We start from the raw sequence: 21,662 nt of genomic DNA, 5'->3' as shown, positions 1-21,662 counted from the left end.
TCCGTTTTTACACGCATCCCTTATCTGCTTGTTTATAGCCCTCCCTACCTCAACATTATTATTTGGGGGCCTATATACCACACCTACTAGTGTCTTTCTCCCTCTACTATTCCTCATCTCTACCCATAACGATTCCACGTTTTGTTCCTCAGAGCCTATGTCATCCCTCAGTACTACCCTGATATTATCTCTTATTAATAGCGCGACCCCACCACCTTTTCCTTCCTGTCTATTCTTCCTAAACGCCTGATACCCCTGGATATTCATCTCCCAGTCCTGGTCACCTTTCAGCCACGTTTCTGTAATGGCCACTAGATCGTACCCACTCGTGCTGATTTGCACCATCAACTCATTTACCTTGTTCCGAATGCTTCGTGCATTCAGGCAAAGTGTCCTTATTCCAGCTTTTATCTGGACCCGCTTTGATGAGTCGCGAACACCCTCTCCCTCTACTCCCTTATCTAAATTACCGCCTTCATTCACTTGCACCCTCTCCTCTACCATTAATTTTGTAATTCCCCTTACCCCTGCATCCTCCACCCCATCAATTAGTTCCTTGATCCTAGTCAACTCTTCTAGCTCCCCTCCCCCCAACCTATCTAGTTTAAATTCTCCCCAGTAACCTTAGCCAACCTACCGGCCAGGATATTGGTCCCCGTGTGATTCAAGTTCCACCCGTTTTTTGTATACAGATCACCCCTGCCCCTAAAGAGGTCCCAATGGTCCAGGAACCTGAATCCCTGCCCCCTGCACCAGTCCCTCAGCCACACATTCATCTTCCACCTCACTCCATTCCTGCCCTCACCTTCCCGTGGCACAGGCAGTAATCCTGAGATTACTACCTTTGCTTTCCTCTTTCTCAGCTGTCTCCCTAATTCCCTGTACTCCCTTTTCATGACCCCTTCTCCCTTCCTACCCACATCAGCGGTACCAATATGTACCGCTACCTCAGGCTCCTCTCCCTCCCACCTCAGGATTTCCGGGACGCGACTAGCGACATCCTGGATCCCGGCCCCAGGGAGGCAGACCACCATGCGAGAATCCCGCCTACCTCCGCAGAAACGCCTGTCTGTCCCCTTCACCATCGAGTCCCCGATTAATACCGCCTTCCTCCTCTTTTCCTTAGCCCTCTGAGTTACAGGGCTGGACTCCACTGCGGAGACACGGCCACTGCTGCTTCCCCCAGGCGGGCTGTCCCCCCCAGCAGTACTCAAGCAGGAGTACTTGTTGTGCAGGGGCAAATCCACTGGGGTGCTCTCAACCACCCTAGCCTTACCCTTCCTGGCCATCACCCACTTGGCCTCCTCCCGTTGCCCTGGTGTGACCACCTGATGATAGCTCTTGTCTATCACCTCCTCATTCTCCCTCATCAGCCTAAGATCCTCGAGCTGCAGTTCCAGCTCCCTAACACGGTCCCTCAGGAACCGCAGCTCGACACACCCCTCACAGATGTGGATGTCCGGGAGGCCAGATGCCTCCAGGACCTCCCACATCCTACACTGGGAACAACACACTGGTTTCACACTCATACTGGACACTTTATGTCAAGTAAGACAGTGAAAAGTTAATAAGAGTGTAAGGAAACAAAAAAATAAATAATTAATTAAAGTCAGAAAACCCACTCTCTTACCCTCAGCCTGCTCCTGGGAACAAATCCCTGATATTAACAACTGATATTAAAACCAAACAACTGAGATTAAACCCAAACAACTGAGATTAAACCCAAACAACTGATATTAAACCCAGAACAACTGAGATTAAACCCAGAACAACTGATATTAAACCCAAACAACTGAGATTAAACCCAAAACAACTGAGATTAAACCTAAACAACTGATATTAAACCCAAACAACTGAGATTAAACCCAGAACAACTGATATTAAACCCAAACAACTGATATTAAACCCAAACAACTGAGATTAAATCCAAACAACTGATATTAAACCCAAACAACTGAGATTAAACCCAAACAACTGAGATTAAACCCAAACAACTGAGATTAAACCCAAACAACTGAGATTAAACCCAAACAACTGAGATTAAATCCAAACAACTGAGATTAAATCCAAACAACTGAGATGAAATCCAAACAACTGATATTAAACCCAAACCACTGAGATTAAACCCAAATAACGGAGAGTAAACCCAAACAACTGAGATTAAATCCAAACAACTGAGATTAAACCCACAACAACTGGGTTTAAACCCAAACAACTGAGATTAAATCCAAACAACTGAGATTAAACCCACAACAACTGGGATTAAACCCAAACAACTGAGATTCAATCCAAACAACTGAGATTAAACCCACAACAACTGAGATTAAACCCAAACAACTGAGATTCAATCCAAACAACTGAGATTAAACCCACAACAACTGAGATTAAATCCAAACAACTGACATTAAACCCAAACAACTCATCCTCCATGTCCTCTTCCTCCTCCAAGAGGTCACCTCGCTGCAGAGCCAGATTGTGCAAGGCACAGCACACCACCACTATGTGGGAGGAGATCAGGGAGCTACACTGGAGAGCCCTGCGAGATTGGTCCAGGCACCGTAATTGCATCTTGAGGAGCCCAATGCACCTCTCCACTATCGCGCGGGTGGCTACATGGGCCTCATTGTAGCGGGTCTCTGCCTCAGACACAGGCCTCCGCACAGGCGCCATTAGCCATGTCCGAAGCGGGTAACCCATATCAGCCAGGAGCCACCCCCGCAGCCTGGGCTCCTCCTCAAATGCCTCCAGGATGTCCAAGCTCCTGACAATGAGCTGTCATGTACGCTGCCTGGATGTCTGGCGCAGACGTGCATGATGGTCATATTGTGGTCGCACACAATTTGTACATTCAGGGAGTGGAAACCCTTCCTATTAACAAATCTTCATGGATTCTGTAGGGGGGCCTTGAGGGTGACATTGTGCAGCTGATTGCTCCCTGCACATTAGGTATCCCCGCAATGGCTGCAAACTCTGCAGCCCGGGCTTCCTGCTGCACTGGTCCAGGTTGAAGTTGATGAACTGGCCAGCCCGGGCATACAGGGCTTAGTGACCTTCCTCACACAGGTGTGCACGGCAGATTGGGAGATGCCACAGACATCTCCGGTCAGGGTCTGGAAACTCGTGCACGGAACTGCCGGGGTCTCTGCTCCTGCCTTCTCCTATGCCCCCTCTCTGGGTAAATGGCAGCCACCGCCTGTTTCTTGTAGTCGTCTCCCTCTGGCCCTGCAAGTGGTAAGGCCCGGGCCTCCTGTGCCCGCAATTCTTCCTCCAGCTCTTCCTCCTCAGCTCCAGCAGCAACCAAAAGAACAGCAAGATCGATTGGTTGCGTTGCAAAAGCCATCTCGTCACTCTGAAGGCAGGGTGGGGGGGGCGGGGGTGAGGAGGCGAGGGGGGTGGAGATGGAGAGTTACAAATGCGGAGGTTATGCACTGCTGCTTGCCCCTACCACATCCACAATCACAACCCCTACCTCCCCCAATTCCCCCAGCCACATGCTCCACGCAATCACAGCTCCCCCCCAATTTCCCCAGCCACATGCTCCACGCAATCGCAGCTCCTTGCAAAGTTGCAAGGCTGCAGCAGTACTGTTTGCAAGGGCTCTGTGCACATCCTTCAGCTGGAAGTGAACTGAGTGCACTAGACCCGAGGTCAGTGCTGAGACTCGGGTCCATGCTGTAAGTTGGACACCGGAGACCCGGCAGAGCAACAGCTCCCCACCTTCCACACACTCGCAGAGCTGTCACCGACCCGAGACAGAAAATGGCCGCAACAACAGGACACCCGTGAGTAGCAGAGAGCCATCGGACGTCATGCACTTACCTCCTCACTAACCTTCACTGATGAAGCACTGATGGAACACGTCTGATTCGGGATTGGCGAACGCGGTGGTAAAGGGGGGGGAGTGCTGATAAAGTTGGACGAGCAACCCATTAATTCAATTTAAATGCATGCAAATGCATTCATTTTCGGGCCTTGGTAAAGGGAGAATCGGCGTGGGCACGGATGGCACTATTCGCCTCATGCCCGACTTTACCAAGTTTTTGCGCCCAAAAACGGGTGCAATGCAATGGTAAAATCGGGCCCTAAGAGACCAAAACTGCACACAATACTCAAGATGTGGTCTCACCAAGGCCCTGTATAACTGCAGCAAGACATCCTTACTCCTATACTCAAATCCTCTTGCTATGAAGGCCAGCATGCCATTAGCTTTCCACATCTCCTGGCTCTCCATGCCAATCTTCAGCAACTGTTCCACCACGACACCCAGGTCACGTTGCACTTCCCCTTTTCCTACACTGCCACCATTCAGATAATAAACTTCCTTTCTGTTTTTTGACACCAAAGTGGATAACCTCACATTTATTCACATTATACTGCATTTGCCAAGTATTTGCCCACTCAGCCAGCCTGTCCAAGTTAACCTGCAGCCTCTTAACATCCTCCTCACAGCACACACTGCCACCCAGCTTAGTGTTGTCTGCAAATTTGGAGATATTGTATTCGATTCCTTCGTTCAAATCCACCTAAACCACAGATCTTTGGAGTGTGAGAGGAAACTGGAGAACCCGGAGGAAACCCACGCTGACACGGGGAGAATGTGCAAACTCCACACAGACAGTCACCCAAGGCTGGAATTGAACCCGGGTCCCTGGCACTGTGAGGCAGCAGCGCTAACCACTGTGCCACCTTGTTGAAATTAACATCCAATAGTGGACTGGAAATGCACAATTTTACATTTGGAGTATCGGGAATTCCACCTCTAAACAATGATTTGTGATAGTACCTTCTCTTTTCATATACAATAATATTCCCATTAGCAAATGTTGCTCATTTGCTTCATGAACAAATCCAGTCAATTTTCAACATTCATACATTGCACTGTCCAATTTCATTCTTTAGGATTTATAGAATTACCACACAAAGAGAATGACCCGGAATTGCTCTTGCTGAACAATCTGTTTAAAAGATGAACATTTTCTGTGATTTCTGAGAATGTAATGTCTCTACTTTCCTTCTGATAGTTCTGAAAACTGAGAATGAGTATGTTGTAGTTGCAGTCAGTGTTTGTGAAAGGAAACTTGATTTATGTGTACAATGAATGTAAAGCAGAAATCCATTCATCCAATTCTCTTCCCACACCTAGTGGTGCACCAAGGCCAATTTTTGTCTGTTTTCATAGCTAGTAATTCCTGGAACAGGTCGCTTGTCAGTCACCAGGGATTTATAGCTTGAGGAGCGGCACTCCACATCAAGCATGGCTGACCAGGAACCAGCCATTTGCATGTTTGGAAGGATTTGTATGTTGACACTCAACCTGTTTAACCACGTTATGAATGCACCTTCTTTGACATCATGTCCTGGAGTGGGACTCAAAGTGTGGAGATGCCGGCGTTGGACTGGGGTAAACACAGTAAGAAGTTTAACAACACCAGGTTAAAGTCCAACAGGTTTATTTGGTAGCAAAAGCCACACAAGCTTTCGAGCCTCGAAAGCTTGTGTGGCTTTTGCTACCAAATAAACCTGTTGGACTTTAACCTGGTGTTGTTAAACTTCTTACTGTGGGACTCAAACCCAGAGCTTCTAACTCAGAGGAAGAGACACTACCCACTGTGCCATAAGACCTCCTTGTAGTGCAGAAAACTATCGTTTAAATGTTCTTTCCTTTGCAGCACGAGATTGGTGTCTGTTTCTAGTGTGAAATTATAGTTATTAACTGAAAGTAAAATAGGTTTTTATCATTTTTGCTGCTATTTCTTTTCACGTATTGAAGTTGAATATTCTTCAGTTATTTCACCTTCGTTTGTCAGAGCTCTTGGTTGTTCAGCTGTATTCAGTGGCCTGGATGCTATTTTATGTGGAAATTTACTAGAATGGATTTATATTTCATGTGTAATGTCCTCCCTGCAATGTCCTCTGTTTATTCCTAACAATATTACCATCTAATGTAATGTAAATGGTCTTCTGGAAGTACTTGCAATGTAGCCAAAGGTCATGTGGACACATTTGTCACAATAAATTGTTCTGTTGCTTACTGGGAGCAAGGGTTTAGAGAAACTATACAGTTGTTAACCAAATCCTAATGCATATGTCATATTTTCTGTATTTCCTAGTAGGAAGACATCAATTGCCATCCTAAACTGTGTGACTTTTGATGGTGAATACAATTATAATTGTTGTCAGTCTGTCATTAGAAAATGTCCTGAAAATTGCAAGAAATAAGCAAAAAAAAAGAAAAGGGCTGAATTTTCCAGTCTTTCCCACTATTGGGAACTTCCAGTCCCATTGATGATGACCCCTGTGGCAGGTTGTCTGGTGGCGTGGCCAGTGAACAATGCAAAGTACCTTTGATGTTGGTGGGACTGGAAGATTCCAGCCTTGGGTCACAGTCTGTGTGGAGTTTGCATGTTCTCCCTGCATCTGCATAGGTTTCCTCTGGGTGCTCTTATTTCCTCCCACAGTCCGAAGATGTGCAGGTTAGGTGGATTGGCCATGCTAATTATCCCTTAGTGTCCAAGGTGTATAGGTTAGGTGGATTAGCAATGGTAAAACACAGGGTTGCAGGGATAGAATGGAAGGGAGGGCCTGGGTGGAATGCTCTTTTGGGGAGTCGGTGCAGACTCGATGGGCTGAATGGCCTCTTTCTGCACTCTAGGAATTCTATGATTCTATGATTAACATGACATTTACAGCACGTAAATAATTATTTTGACTCAACAGGTCTTTGCCAGTGGTTATGTTCCACTTGAGTATCTCCCCAGATTATCTTATCACACCCTGATTGCAGGTTCATCTATCCCTTCCCCCGCATGTACTTAGTCAGCTTCCCCTTAATTATGTTGATGTTATTTTCTTCAGCGACTCCATTTGGCAGCAAGTTCGACATTCTAATCACTCTGAGCAAAGAAGCTGGCCTGATTTCCTGATCAGGTTGTTTGATTTTTGAAGTTGCCTTAGTGTGACGCCTTCATACACTCAGGACAATTGAAATAGCTCGCCGCCAAACAAGTATTTCTTTAGCAACAAAAACAGAAAATCCTGGAAAATCTCAGCAGGTCTGACAGCATCTGTATGAGAGAGAATAGAGCCAACGTTATGAGTCTAGTTGACCCTTCGTCAGAGTTTTTAAAATTCATTTGTGGGACATGGACATCGCTGGTTGGCCAGCATTTATTGTCCATCCCTAGTTGTCCTTGGAGGGCAGTTGAGAGTCAACCACATTGCTGTGGCTCTGGTGTCACATGTAGGCCAGACCCGGTAAGGACATCAGATTTTCTTTCCCTAAAGCACATTAGCGAACCAGGTGGGTTTTTCCGACAAGCGACAATGGTTTCATGGTCATCCGTAGATTCTTAATTCCAGATATTTTTTATTAAATTCAAATCCCACCATCTGCTGTGGCGGGATTCAAACCTGGATCCCCAGAACATTAGTTGAATTTCTGGATTAATAATCACGCGATAATACCACTAGGCCATTGCTCCACCCCACCATCCCCACCCCACCCCCCCCCCCCCCCCCGCCCCCATTCCCCCACCCCGTGGTATTTCTTTAGATTAGGCACTGTTGTAAGGTAGAAAAACATGGCAGTCCATTTGCAAACAGCATGGTCCCACAAAAAGCAACGAGATAAATGATCAGAAACTTTGATGGATGTTTATAACCCACCTCTTCCATTGAACTCTTGGTCATCCCTCCTAGTAATACCTTCTTAGATTTGGCATCCATTTTTTTGGTTGATTCCTCTTCTACAAAGTGATGTGAGATGCATTTCCATGTTTAAGATGCTATACATAAGCATGTTGCTGTTTATAAATTCATAGGCATGTAATTTTATAAATTAATATTCATGTAAATAGTTAGTAGGACAAGACCCTTCTGGAACTTCTGAGCAAAATCATAGAAATCATAGAAACCCTACAGCACAGAAAGAGGCCATTCGGCCCATCGAGTCTGCACCGATCACAATCCCACCCAAGCCCTACCCCCATATCCCTACATATTTACCCACTAATCCCTCTAACCTACGCATCTCAGGAAACTAAGGGCAATTTTAGCATGGCCAATCAACCTAACCCGCACATCTTTGGACTGTGGGAGGAAACCGGAGCACCCGGAGGAAACCCACGCAGACACGAGGAGAACGTGCAAACTCCACACAGACAGTGACACAAGCCGGGAATCGAACCCAGGTCCCTGGAGCTGTGAAGCAGCAGTGCTAACCACTGTGCTACCGTGCTGCCCCTGCGGGCGGGCATTCCCAAGGGAACTTGTGTTGAACTGAATAATGTCAATTTTACCATGAAACATCAGTACGCACAAATTTCTGTGATTGGTTATGTTGCTTCTAAAATATACCTGCCAAATTCCTCTGCTGTTCGCTTTCAGAGATCTTCCCCCTGAACATTTCATTAATGTAACTCAAATCTTTGGAGTTTGATCATTTTCCTAATTTGCGTAGTATTCTTTGTTTTGAAACCCACACCATATTTAACTGATCAACTTTCAGTTTTGTTGAAAGCAACATTTATTGGACCCCCATTTCCATACACTCCCCTCGCCCGAGTGTTCAGAAGGAGTCAGTGTCGGATTGATTTTCTTTCCCCCTATGCATCACAGTGACTCGCTTCAAGTAAGCACTAGCCTCATGATGAACCAAACTTTATCCATACAGAATTTATTTGAGAACACAGTCAAATAATTATAGGTGGTAGTCCATTGATAATTTAGCATTTCAAGGAACTGTCAATGTATTTCCCACATTGCTTTTGTCAGCACCAATGTTTACTTTAGCTGAACTTTCTTAATTCTTTTCTTGCGTTCCTTGCACTGTTTTCTGGAAACCTTTCTCTCCAACAGACCATGCCTTGTCAGCCTGTGCTTAGGTTCATCCTTCTTAGCGTAATCCAAGGGATCATAGACCATGCCAAATCCCGTTGTTTTGCTACCACCAAATGGTGTCCTGAAGTCAAAAACAAATACAGCATCTGGTATTATTTTGTACGGTTTTGCCAACTTTTCCCTAATTTCTGTCTTGGGCACTGTGACTTTGCCAGATTGGAGACTATCGACAATTATTTGCTTGCATTGGAGCAAGCGGTTTGTCATGAACTTTCTTGTTCTGTTGGTTGCAGTGTCATTCATTTTGGCAGGGATCAACCTAAGCGTACAGAGAGAGTAGCTTTTCTGTTTGAGCTCCCCAACTAACTGTTGAAAAGCTCCTTAATGTTTGAGCCCCTCGGTTGCAGTTCAGTAAAGGAGACGCGTGTTCTGCTTCTTCATAAACTACCTTTATTTCTTTGATTCAACTCCAATACAATTCTCCCCAACACCCAATGCCAACTGTAACCTCTTTATATATCCCATTGATTTCTATTAAATTATTAACATCCAATTTAGAACTTAAGTGAAAGGTGACTGTTAACCCATCCCTAATACTTAATCCACCTTAGTTTGCCGACATGAAAAGTACATGCCACAGATATTATTTATTTGACCATGAATCCTTTGAAAACAATCTGTTTATATAAATAGTCTTAGTTTGTTTAACTCAAATATAATTCCTTAAACAAAACTCTGGGCTATCTGTTCTGGAATCCTTTGAGGAGTAGTTTATGAACAGTTTATTTTCCAAAACAATCCTCTCAGATTACAGTTAATTGAGCCATCTCCTTCTGTCTTCTGCACAAGCCACGAAACATATACTTTAATCACTTCTGTTCAATATGCTCAATTCTTTATCAAAGCATTCCCTTGCTTTCCTGCTTATCTTGGAAAACGTGTTGCTCTAAAATGCAAGGTCATTTGGTTATTAATCCTTACCTCTCCAACATGTTCAACACTACACAACCGTGGCAGCCTCCTCAGTGGGCCTACCCTTTCTCAATCAGAATCATAGAATCTCTACAGTGCAGAAGGAGGCCATTTGGCCCATCGAGTCTGCACTGACAAGAATCCCACCCAGGCTCTATCCCCGTAACTCCACATATTCATCCTTGCTGGTCCTGCTGATATTAAGGGGCAATTTAGCATGGCCAGTCAACCTAACCCACACATTTTTGGACTGTGGGAGGAAACTGGAACACCCGGAGGAAACCCATGCAGACACAGGGAGAATATGCAAACTCCACACAAACAGTGACCCAAGGCCAGAATTGAACCCGGGTCCCTGGCACTGTGAGGCAGCATAAATATAAGTTATTTTTATTCTCACCGATTTATTATTGATTAAAGTTAACATTTGCAAATTAAGAGAACGTTATCTTTACCAATTTGCCATTTTATATAATAGCCACCCCTAGATCAAAATGAAATGTTGCCCAAGATTTTCAAAGAGGTAAATATATTTCTATTTTTTGAGTTTCATTGAGAGGTGGCTGTACTGCCTATTTCTTCAGTGCTGTTCCACAGTGAAATCTACAGCAAAGTATATTGACCAGGTAGAAGGTGACAGACCAATTTAATTTGTACAGCTCCAACATTGACACATGGATGTAAGTTTTGAGGAGAAAGAGGACGCAGCAGAGAGAAGAGACCAGTGAGATGCCATGGCTAAAGTTTGCAACCTCTGCTGGTACTATCGTGTTTGTTTTATGCTGGCTTTTATATTCTGCTGGGTCAAAATGCTTGGAATCCCTTCCTAACAGCACTGAGAGTGTATCTACACCACATGGACTGCAGCGGTTCGAGAAGGCAGCTCACCACCACCTTCTCAGGGGCAATTACGCATGGGCAATAAATGCTGGTCTAGCCAGAGACATATCCCATGAACAAATAAGGAACAGGTTAATGTAGGGAAACATGGACATTTCCTATTCGATAGAAGCATAAAATCCCTATGGTGTAGAAGGAGGCCATTCAGCCCATCAAGCCTGCACCGTCAACAATCCCACTCAGGTCCTATCCCCATAACCCCACATATTTACCCTGCTAATCCTGACATTAAGGGGCAGTTTACCATGACTAATCAATCTAACCCATACATCTTTGGATACATGGGCATGTACATTTCAGAGCGTTCTCTGTATTTCCTCAATTGAATTCAGGAAATTTGCAATTTTTTAAAACAAAAACAGAATCAATATACGTCACATTGTGATGAAGTGTCATGGACCAGAAATGGTCTGTTCTCATTGGTGGTGAGCTTGGAGGTGGGTGGGGCATTTAGTTAGGGTAGGGTGCGTACTGGGAGCCTGCCCCGCTCGGCCTCCACTAGAATTAAGTTTTGGGTTGGAAAGCCTTCCCGCCCTGACATCAATCGAGACCCTTCTGTGGGCAATTAATGACCAGTTAAGAGCCTCACCCTGCCACTACTGTGATTAACCCAGCTGCAAGCAGGCCTGTCACCTCAGACAGGAGGTGTTCCTCCATCAAAGACAATCAGCGCTTAATCAAGGGACAGCAGGGGAGGGCACAGAAAGGTACCACATACCCTAGCTTCCAAAATCACTGACCCCCCTCTCGCTGTTACCCCCACCCTTCGAACTGCCCCCCAACACTGCCACCTCACATTAATTATTTTTATCTTGGGCCCTCTATGATCCTCAGACTCCTGGATAACATTCCGCCAGCAGCCACAGCCTCCTCGCTGGCGCTGCTGAGCGCAAGAGCTCCAAGCCTCTGATTGGGTCTTGATTTCAGGAGAAAGCCCTGCGCCGACCCCCTCACTGCCTGATTAGTATGTGGTTTTCCGGACCTCACCAAAAAGAAGGACCACAAATCTCTTGTCGACTCTCCAGCCAGCAGGCGAGACCCCTGATGCCACAACAAGATTCCACCAGTTAACTGTTTCTCTCCACAGATGCTGCCTGACCGACTGAGTATTTCTAGCATTTTTTGTTTTTATTTCAGATTTCCAGCATCTGAAGTATCAAAGTATCAAAAAAGCATCAATGCTTTTGCATTGTATTCCAATCTTGTATTAATGTTGAAGCTATACAAATTAAGTAAGTCTGTCACCTTCTACTTGGTAAATGTAGCAGAGCTGCAGGTCTCATTGTGAGAACAGTACGGATGAATTGGGGAGTACAGCTACCACCATCTATTTACCCTGCTAGTCCCCCTAACACTAAGGGGCAATGTAGCATGGCCAATTAACCTAACCTCTTTGGGCAATGGTCCCATTCAATTTAAGATGGCTATATGGCAAATTGTGGAAATTCTTAATTTGCAAAGATTACAGTTAATCAATTATGGATCAGAGAGGAAAAAATACCCTCTTTGTCCGAATACGGTACTGAAAGGTTACTAAATGGTTTCTTAATTCTCTTGTTCCAAATGGTTTCCATTTGGTTTCTTTTTCCCCACTTAAGTCTGTTAATGATCAATTGATACAACAATTAGTCAATTAATGGAGTTAAACATTTTCTCAACCTCCAAATAATTCATATGAATGAAGAGATGTCTCCTGAATGGAAAATGATGCCTTCCAATTATCCTGTAGCTATTTCTGAAGCAAATTTTCACCCTGAATATACATAGAGTCACGGAATTGATACAATGCAGAAAGAGGCCATTTGGCCCATCATGTTTACACCGACTCTCTAAATGAACACTTTACCTCGATCCATTTCCCTGTTTTTCCCCATGATACTGCACATTCTTATTTTCAGATAACTATCTAATTTTCCCCTTTGAATGCCTCCATTGAACCCTCCTCCATCACATTCTCCAGCTGTGCATTCCAAATTCTAACCACTTGCTCCGTGAAAAAGGTTTTTCTCATGTCACCATTGCTTCATTTGTCAATTACCTTAAATCCGTACCCTCGCGTTCTTGATCCATTCACGAGTGGGAACAGTTTCCTCTGCCTCCTGCACATGTAGTTTACAAATGAATAAGTTCAAGAGTTTATGTTCATCAAATGTAACGTATTAGGGTTTTGTTTCATGTTTGAGTTGCTTCTGGCGAATTCACTACTATAAACACTCCCACTCCCTCTGTTTGCTTTATACTTTACTGCAAATATAAATCATGAATACAAATCCGTTTTGCCATCTAAGTGCCTGAATAATATTCTGTTCTATTTTTCATATTTCGAGACAATTGAACCGAATCTCAATCAAGGTGTCCGAAGCTGTTCCAGAATGCCCAACATTATGAAGTGAGCCTGGCAACAGTTAAAAATGTACCCCATTCTGATTAACGTGTTTAGAAGCAGAATCTCATGGATTATTAATTATTTGCTACATTGTGAACCTACTTTCTTTCACAATAGAATTCAGAAGGTGACCAGGAGTCACAAGCTGAAGTTATTTAAAGGGAGAACTAGTTTAGACATTAGGAGATGGAGGTGATCAGGAGAGGCAGTCAATTGGTCTTCATGTCCTGGTTAAGGAAGGAGAAAGGAAACAACCAGTATCTACAACTGGTGGCTATTCAGTATCTCGTGTGTCAAAAATGTGGGTAAGGACAGAATTAAACCTGAGCTGTGATACTCTCTACGGAGGCAAGTAGTCTACTTAATCCTCTGTTTTCTTTTAACCATGGGCATTGCTGGCAAGGGCAGCAGTTATTGCCTATCCCTAGTTGCCCTTCAGAAGGTGGCGGCGAGCTGCCTTCTTGAATGATTGGTACAACTGAGTGGCTTGCTAGGTCATTTTAAAGGGCAGTTGGGAGTCAACTGCATTGCTGTGGCTCTGGAGTCACATGTCGGCCAGACCAGGTAAGGATGGCAGATTTCTTTCCCTAAAGGACATTAGCGAATCAGATAGGTTTTTCCGACAATTGACAAAAATATCATGGTCATCATTCCAGATATTTTTTATTGAATTCAAATTCTACTATCTGCTGCGGTGGGAGTCAAACCCAGGTCCCCAGAATGTTTGCTGAGTTTTTGGATTAATAGTCTAGCGATAATACTACTAGGTCATCGCCTCCCCAAACATAAGGTTTCTTCTAATTCTGCAAGTAGCGTGGTGTTGTCAGCAGACCGTAAGTTATGTTCTTTAATTTTTAAGCCTGGAAGTGCATGTAATTGTCGGAATATTTGTTCTGTGTACTGATAATCTTGGTGACAGATCAGAGCCGTATTGTACTCCTCTCTTCATTTGCAGTGTCCATCCTTTAGTCTGGTCTCACTATTTGGCCGCAAGATAGGCTCTGGATAAATCTCTCATCTTTTACTGTTGATGTCACATTAGAGCAACACATCCGTTAACCTCTGGTGACAAAGACAATCAAATGGTTTTTCATAGTGTGAAACCAATGTAAATGTCCTTGTTCCCTTCTCTATTTATTAAGAAATGTTCTCCTGTTAAGTATTCCCTCGCTTTTGGTCCTTCTCCAGGTCCAAATACAGATTGTACTTCATCAATTTCTGCTTAATAATAATGTTATTATTTCTTATTATGATTTTCAGTATCATTTTAACCAGATGACTCATTTAGCTTATAGTTCTAAATTGATTGCACTTCATTGCTTTAGGTAACTTAAGGAATAATGAACATTTCAAGTCACTTGGAATGTATCCTTTGGTATATATTTGATCATAAATTTCTATTTTTTGCCAATGCCTCCCCTATAACCATCCATCTGAAAGATGGCACTTAGGTGGAGGTAAACACGTTTATTGCATCATGACACTGAAGAGGTGAGGATAAATTTTTTTTAACTTCATTGTTAAAATAGAAATGTGTTGTGTTAAATATTTTTATATTCACTGAAGAGTTTGATAGCAAGGAGCGTTACTGAGTCAAATGTTGGTTCCACTGGTAAAACTGTACATCAAGTTCCAGTTTTATTGATTTTCTTTAGCAGAAGATGGGGAGGTGCAAGGAAACAGACTGACAGATTGCGAGAGTGCACTGAAGATGCACAGTTCAGGGGCTCATCAGGGAATGCCTAATTAAGGAGAGCAGGGATATAGTAGAAGTCGCAAATGTTCCCCAGCTTGTATTTTGAACAAGATCCAGCCCCACAGTGGTTGATGCATATGGTTGAATAATAAAAGAAGCTTTGGTGCTGAGGGAACTGCTACCTTGTGATTGATGTCTGTACAGCCAAGCTGTCATCTTCCCCGGGTTTCACCATGCCACACAAGAAGATTCTGAATGGTAACTGCTTTGGGTTGATGTGCCAGGCACTTTCTGATCTGTGTGTTTCTTGGAACCAGTTGTTTTGCCGTTAGTTAATGACTGGATTTATGTTTGAAAATTCTGGATATTGTGACATTGGTTGAGGAAGTATTGATCTTCTATAGGTGTATTATATCTTCAACCAGATTTCCTCTATTATTCAGCTAATACACAATGTAGAATTGGACCCACATTTCCAAGGTACTACATTCCACCAATATATCATTATTTTTGGCAAACTGACTCAGTGTCAACATTGTATAAGAAATTTATGTTATTGATTTGCCGCTCTCAAATGAAACTCATCTGGACTGAGGAAATTATTGCTGTAATCTATCTCAGGATGATAAGTACAATCATTTTTTACAGTTATTCTTGAATAATGTAAGCTGATGCTTGATCATTTGGACATAACCTATTGTGCATTTTAGTACAGGAGAAATAATTGTGTGACGCTGAGAGAAAAAAACCAATCACCCTGATAAAATCTAATCATTAATGGATAATTATGCCCATTACTGTGTTGTTAAATAGGATTTGGATATAGGAATACAAAATTAATTATAACATCTAATTCTCCGTAAATTTGGATAAGCCAGACTCTCAATGTCTCCAGTGTCATTGTGTTATGATGATATAGAAAGGCTCGTGACCTGCTGTGATCTCAAGACATCCCTAAGCACCTTACAGCGACTGAGTTACTTTAGGAGTGTAGTCACTTCTAATGCAGGATATAGAATCATAGAATCCCTATAGTGCAGAATGAGGCCATTTAGCTCATCAAGTCTGTACCGAACACAATCCCACCCAGGCCCTATCCCCTTAATCCCATCTATTTAGTCTCCTTAACACTAAGGGGCGATTTGGCATGGCCAATTAACCTAACTTGTACAAATTTGGAGGAAACTAGACCATCCAGAGGAAACCCACGCAACATGGGGAGAATGTGCAAACTCCACACAATAACGAATTTGTGCACAGCAATGTTCCATGATCAACCATGTGATCACGATATTGGTTGATAAGTAAATATTGACCAGGACACTGGTGATAACTCCCTTCCTGTTCTTGGAAGTCGTACCATGGGATATTATATGTCCACCTAAGGAGGCAGGCTTCCATTTGACATTTTACCTGAAAGACACCGAAAGATGCATTAGAGCATTCCCTCAGTACTACATTGAAGTGGCTCAGTTCTCTGGAGTGGCCTTTGAATCCATATCTTTCTGACTCCGAGATGAGTTTGCACCCACTGGGCACTTGCTGCTCACAACTAATAGTGGCAAACTTCAATTTGAAGGAAGTTGAAACATTTTGTGTCAGAATCAGGTAAATACAATACAAAAATCATGTAAATCTGAAATCATTGGCATCATAAAGCATCTGATTATCTTTGCACAATCTGAAATGTTGTTTTGCTGTACACCCCAGGCCTGGAATGCTGCAATTCCAGAGTTCATTCATTATGGCTGCGGGCATCCATTGAGAAGAGTTGTTCTGGTGAGGAGGACATTGATTGTGAGATATGGATTTGATTTGATTTATTATTGTCACATGTATTGGTATACAGTGAAAAGTATTGTTTCTTGCACGCTATACAGACAAAACATACCATTCATAGAGTGCATGTGGGAGAAGGAAAGGAGAGGGTACAGAATATGGTGTTACAGTCATAGCTAGGATGTAGAGAAAGATCACTTTGATATAAGGCAGGTCCATTCAAAAGTCTGATGGCATCAGGGAAGAAGCTGTTCTTCAGTCGGTTGGTACGTGATCTCAGATTCCCAACGGAAGAATGTGGAAGAGAGTATGTCCAGGGTGCGTGAGGTCCTTGTTTATGCTGGCTGCTTTTCCAGGCAGTGGGAAGTGTAGACAGAGTCAATGGATGGGAGGCTGGTTTGCGTGATGGATTGGGCTTCATTCACAACCCTTTGTGGTGTTTTGCGGTCTTGGACAGAGCAGGAGCCATACCAAACTGTGACACAACCAGAAAGAATGCTTTCTATGGTGCATCTGTAAAAGTTGGTGAGAGTCATAGTGGACATGCTGAATTTCCTTAGTTTCCTGAGAAAGTAGAGGTGTTGGTGGGCTTTTTAACTATGGTGAAAATGTTAAAGATGATAATAACACTGAGAACCATTGGCAAAGACAGGCCCTCTGGTCTAGCGGGCAATGAATCCTGCGGCATAGATTGGTGATAACTGGCCTGGTGAAGTGCAGCCTCCTGGAGCAGGCTGCTTCTCAGAGGTGCTGACTTTTGGCCTTTGATTTTGGTAATAAGTCATCCCCCTCACATTATCTAAAAGCTCTGCCTGCTGATTTTCCTGGTGGTTGAGGTTGCTGCCATTGCTCTACTTCCTCCAACTATTCTTCTGTTCAAAGGAATAAAGTAAAAAAATAACACCCATGATAAGCAAGAAGTGCATTAAGAGGGAAAAAAATTAAACCCCAAGCTTAGAATTGTCTCAGAAATCCACAAAACACCATAGCAAACAGATCTTAATGATCTGTGGGTGTTTCCTTTAAATACTGTTTCATCAGTCAATTTGCTGAAGCCACTCTCTGTTGGGCCTTTATTCTGGAGGATACCACTGGATAGGTCTTCTGATCCATCTGCTTAAAACCCAGGGCCCAGGAGAGGGAGGTGCAGATGGCTTCCAACTCTAGGGCCTGGAGGCTGGTGAGGTATTGGAAGGAGTGGATGTTGTCAATGTAGTTCTCAAATCATCCACACTGAGCAGTCAGAGCTTCAGACCTGAAAGACCGGCTTTAAAAAGTTTATATTCGTCAACATCTTTTAAATATAATCTGACAGTGTCAGGTTCATTTCACTGGGTTTCTATCTTGTTGCCTCTGACCTTTGGGCATCTTCATGGCTCTGATTTTTTTTTTTGAATAGCCCACTAAAAACCCTAAATCTGCCTAAAGGTCATCAGTGGCAGCAACTGCCAGGAATGTGTTCTTGGTCAAAAATGGTAAGTGAAATCTGTAATTTTAGAACTAATTGGATGCTGTGGGGAGAACATTGAGTCACTGTTGGAGTTTCTTATTTATGAATTACATTTATTAATTACATTTTCGACTTAATTTGCCTTTTCTGCTCACAACGATAATTGGAATTTTAAAAACACAATGTTCACATTTGTTTTACTAGAAATGTAGTGCAATGACATATGGGGCCTTTGGATAGGTTGTAAATTCACGGTGTACAACACAGTTGTATGACAGCAGGTTTATGCCAGAGAGGTCAGAATGGTGAGGTTGTATTAGCTACAGAGTTGAATTGTTTAGTAAGTGTAGCAATTTCTGTGTAGCCATTTTCCTAATATCAGTTGAATTCTCTTTGATTAATTAGACAGTCAGCATTGGACCTCCAATTTCACCATTGCAGGTCTAATGAAAGACAAACCCTATATTTATACAGCATCTTCCATGATATCCCAAATTGCTTTATAGCCAATTAAGTACTTTTGAGCTGTCATCACTAGTGTAATATGTTATCAAATAGTGGAGCAGGCTCAAGGACTGAATGGCCTACTCCTGCTCCTGATACCTATGTTTGTATATCATTCTGGATGGATGAGATGAGCATAAGAACATAAGAACATAAGAAATAGGAGCAGGAGTAGGCCATCTAGCCCCTCGAGCCTGCCCCGCCATTCAATAAGATCATGGCTGATCTGACGTGGATCAGTACCACTAACCCGCCTGATCCCCATAACCCTTAATTCCCTTACCAATCAGGAATCCATCCATCCGCGCTTTAAACATATTCAGCGAGGTAGCCTCCACCACCTCAGTGGGCAGAGAATTCCAGAGATTCACCACCCTCTGGGAGAAGAAGTTCCTCCTCAACTCTGTCTTAAACCGACCCCCCTTTATTTTGAGGCTGTGTCCTCTAGTTTTAACTTCCTTACTAAGTGGAAAGAATCTCTCCGCCTCCACCCTATCCAGCCCCCGCATTATCTTATAAGTCTCCATAAGATCCCCCCTCATCCTTCTAAACTCCAACGAGTACAAACCCAATCTCCTCAGCCTCTCCTCATAATCCAAACCCCTCATCTCCGGTATCAACCTGGTGAACCTTCTCTGCACTCCCTCCAATGCCAATATATCCTTCCTCATATAAGGGGACCAATACTGCACACAGTATTCCAGCTGCGGCCTCACCAATGCCCTGTACAGGTGCATCAAGACATCCCTGCTTTTATATTCTATCCCCTTCGCAATATAGGCCAACATCCCATTTGCCTTCTTGATCACCTGTTGTACCTGCAGACTGGGCTTTTGCGTCTCATGCACAAGGACCCCCAGGTCCCTTTGCACGGTAGCATGTTTTAATTTGTTTCCATTGAGATAGTAATCCCATTTGTTATTATTTCCTCCAAAGTGTATAACCTCGCATTTCTCAACGTTATACTCCATTTGCCATATCCTCGCCCACTCACTCAGCCTGTCCAAATCTCTCTGCAGATCTTCTCCGTCCTCCACACGATTCACTTTTCCACTTATCTTTGTGTCGTCTGCAAACTTCGTTACCCTACACTCCGTCCCCTCCTCCAGATCATCTATATAAATGGTAAATAGTTGCGGCCCGAGTACCGATCCCTGCGGCACGCCACTAGTTACCTTCCTCCAACCGGAAAAACACCCATTTATTCCGACTCTTTGCTTCCTGTCGGATAGCCAGTCCCCAATCCACTTTAACACACTACCCCCAACTCCGTGTGCCCTAATCTTCTTCAGTAGCCTTTTATGGGGCACCTTATCAAACGCCTTTTGGAAATCCAAAAACACCGCATCCACCGGTTCTCCTCCATCAACCGCCCTAGTCACATCTTCATAAAAATCCAACATGTTCGTCAAGCACGACTTTCCCCTCATGAATCCATGCTGCGTCTGATTGATCGAACCATTTCTATCCAGATGCCCTGCTATCTCCTCTTTAATAATGGATTCCAGCATTTTCCCTACTACAGACGTTAAGCTGACCGGCCTATAGTTACCCGCCTTTTGTCTCCTTCCTTTTTTAAACAGCGGCGTAACATTAGCCGTTTTCCAATCAACCGGCACTACCCCAGAATGCAACGAGTTTTGATAAATAATCACTAACGCATCCACTATTACCTCTGACATTTCTTTCAATACCCTGGGATGCATTCCATCCGGACCCGGGGACTTATCCACCTTCAGTCCCATTAGTCTACCCAGCACTGCCTCTCTGGTAACATTAATTGTATTAAGTATTTCTCCTGCTGCCAACCCTCTATCGTTAATATTTGGCAAACTATTTGTGTCCTCCACCGTGAAGACCGACACAAAAAACTTATTTAAAGACTCAGCCATATCCTCATTTCCCACTATTAACTCCCCCCTCTCGTCCTCCAAGGGTCCAACATTCACTCTAGCCACTCTATTCCTTTTTATATATTTATAAAAACTTTTACTATCATTTTTTATATTAATTGCTAGCCTAGCTTCATAGTCTATCCTTCCTTTCTTTATCGCTTTCTTAGTCTCTCTTTGTTGTTTCTTAAATTTTTCCCAATCACTTGTTTCTCCACTATTTTTGGCCACTCTGTACGCAGCTGTTTTTATTTTAATACTCTCCTTTATTTCCTTCGTTATCCACGGCTGGTTCTCCCTTTTCTTACAATCCTTGTTTTTTGCTGGAATATATTTTTGCTGAGAACTGAAAAGGATCTCCTTAAAAATCCTCCACTGTTCCTCAGCTATCCTACCTGCCAGCCTGCTCTCCCAGTCTACCTTAGCCAATTCATCCCTCATCCTATCATATTTCCCTCTGTTCAAACAGAGGACACTGGTTTGGGACCAAACTTTCTCCTCTTCCATCTGAATCAGAAATTCGACCATATTGTGGTCACTAGACCCAAGAGGGTCCTTCACAATAAGATCCTTAATTTTACCTACCTCGTTACACAATACCAGATCCAAAATAGCTCGTTCCCTCGTCGGTTCCGTAACATGCTGTTCAAGGAAACTATCCCGACAGCATTCTAAGAACTCTTCCTCCATTCCACCCTTACCGACTTGAGTCTGCCAGTCAATGTGCATGTTGAAGTCCCCCATGATTATTGCCGTTCCGTTTTTACACGCATCCCTTATCTGCTTGTTTATAGCCCTCCCTACCTCAACATTATTATTTGGGGGCCTATATACCACACCTACTAGTGTCTTTCTCCCTCTACTATTCCTCATCTCTACCCATAACGATTCCACGTTTTGTTCCTCAGAGCCTATGTCATCCCTCAGTACTACCCTGATATTATCTCTTATTAATAGCGCGACCCCACCACCTTTTCCTTCCTGTCTATTCTTCCTAAACGCCTGATACCCCTGGATATTCATCTCCCAGTCCTGGTCACCTTTCAGCCACGTTTCTGTAATGGCCACTAGATCGTACCCACTCGTGCTGATTTGCACCATCAACTCATTTACCTTGTTCCGAATGCTTCGTGCATTCAGGCAAAGTGTCCTTATTCCAGCTTTTATCTGGACCCGCTTTGATGAGTCGCGAACACCCTCTCCCTCTACTCCCTTATCTAAATTACCGCCTTCATTCACTTGCAC

The 21,662-nt window shown here is 43.5% G+C and overlaps 1 pseudogene; it reads right to left on the bottom strand.

The window, feature by feature from the left end:
• Positions 1-8,781: 8,781 nt before the first annotated feature.
• LOC144499117 (small ribosomal subunit protein eS24 pseudogene) lies at positions 8,782-9,141 on the bottom strand (annotated as a pseudogene).
• Between the last annotated feature and the right edge of the window lie 12,521 nt (positions 9,142-21,662).

The sequence above is a fragment of the Mustelus asterias genome, chromosome 9, assembly GCF_964213995.1.
Source record: "Mustelus asterias chromosome 9, sMusAst1.hap1.1, whole genome shotgun sequence".
Classification (NCBI taxonomy): domain Eukaryota; kingdom Metazoa; phylum Chordata; class Chondrichthyes; order Carcharhiniformes; family Triakidae; genus Mustelus; species Mustelus asterias.
Note: the sequence above shows the minus strand (reverse complement) of the source record. Positions and strands in the feature narration are given on the sequence as shown.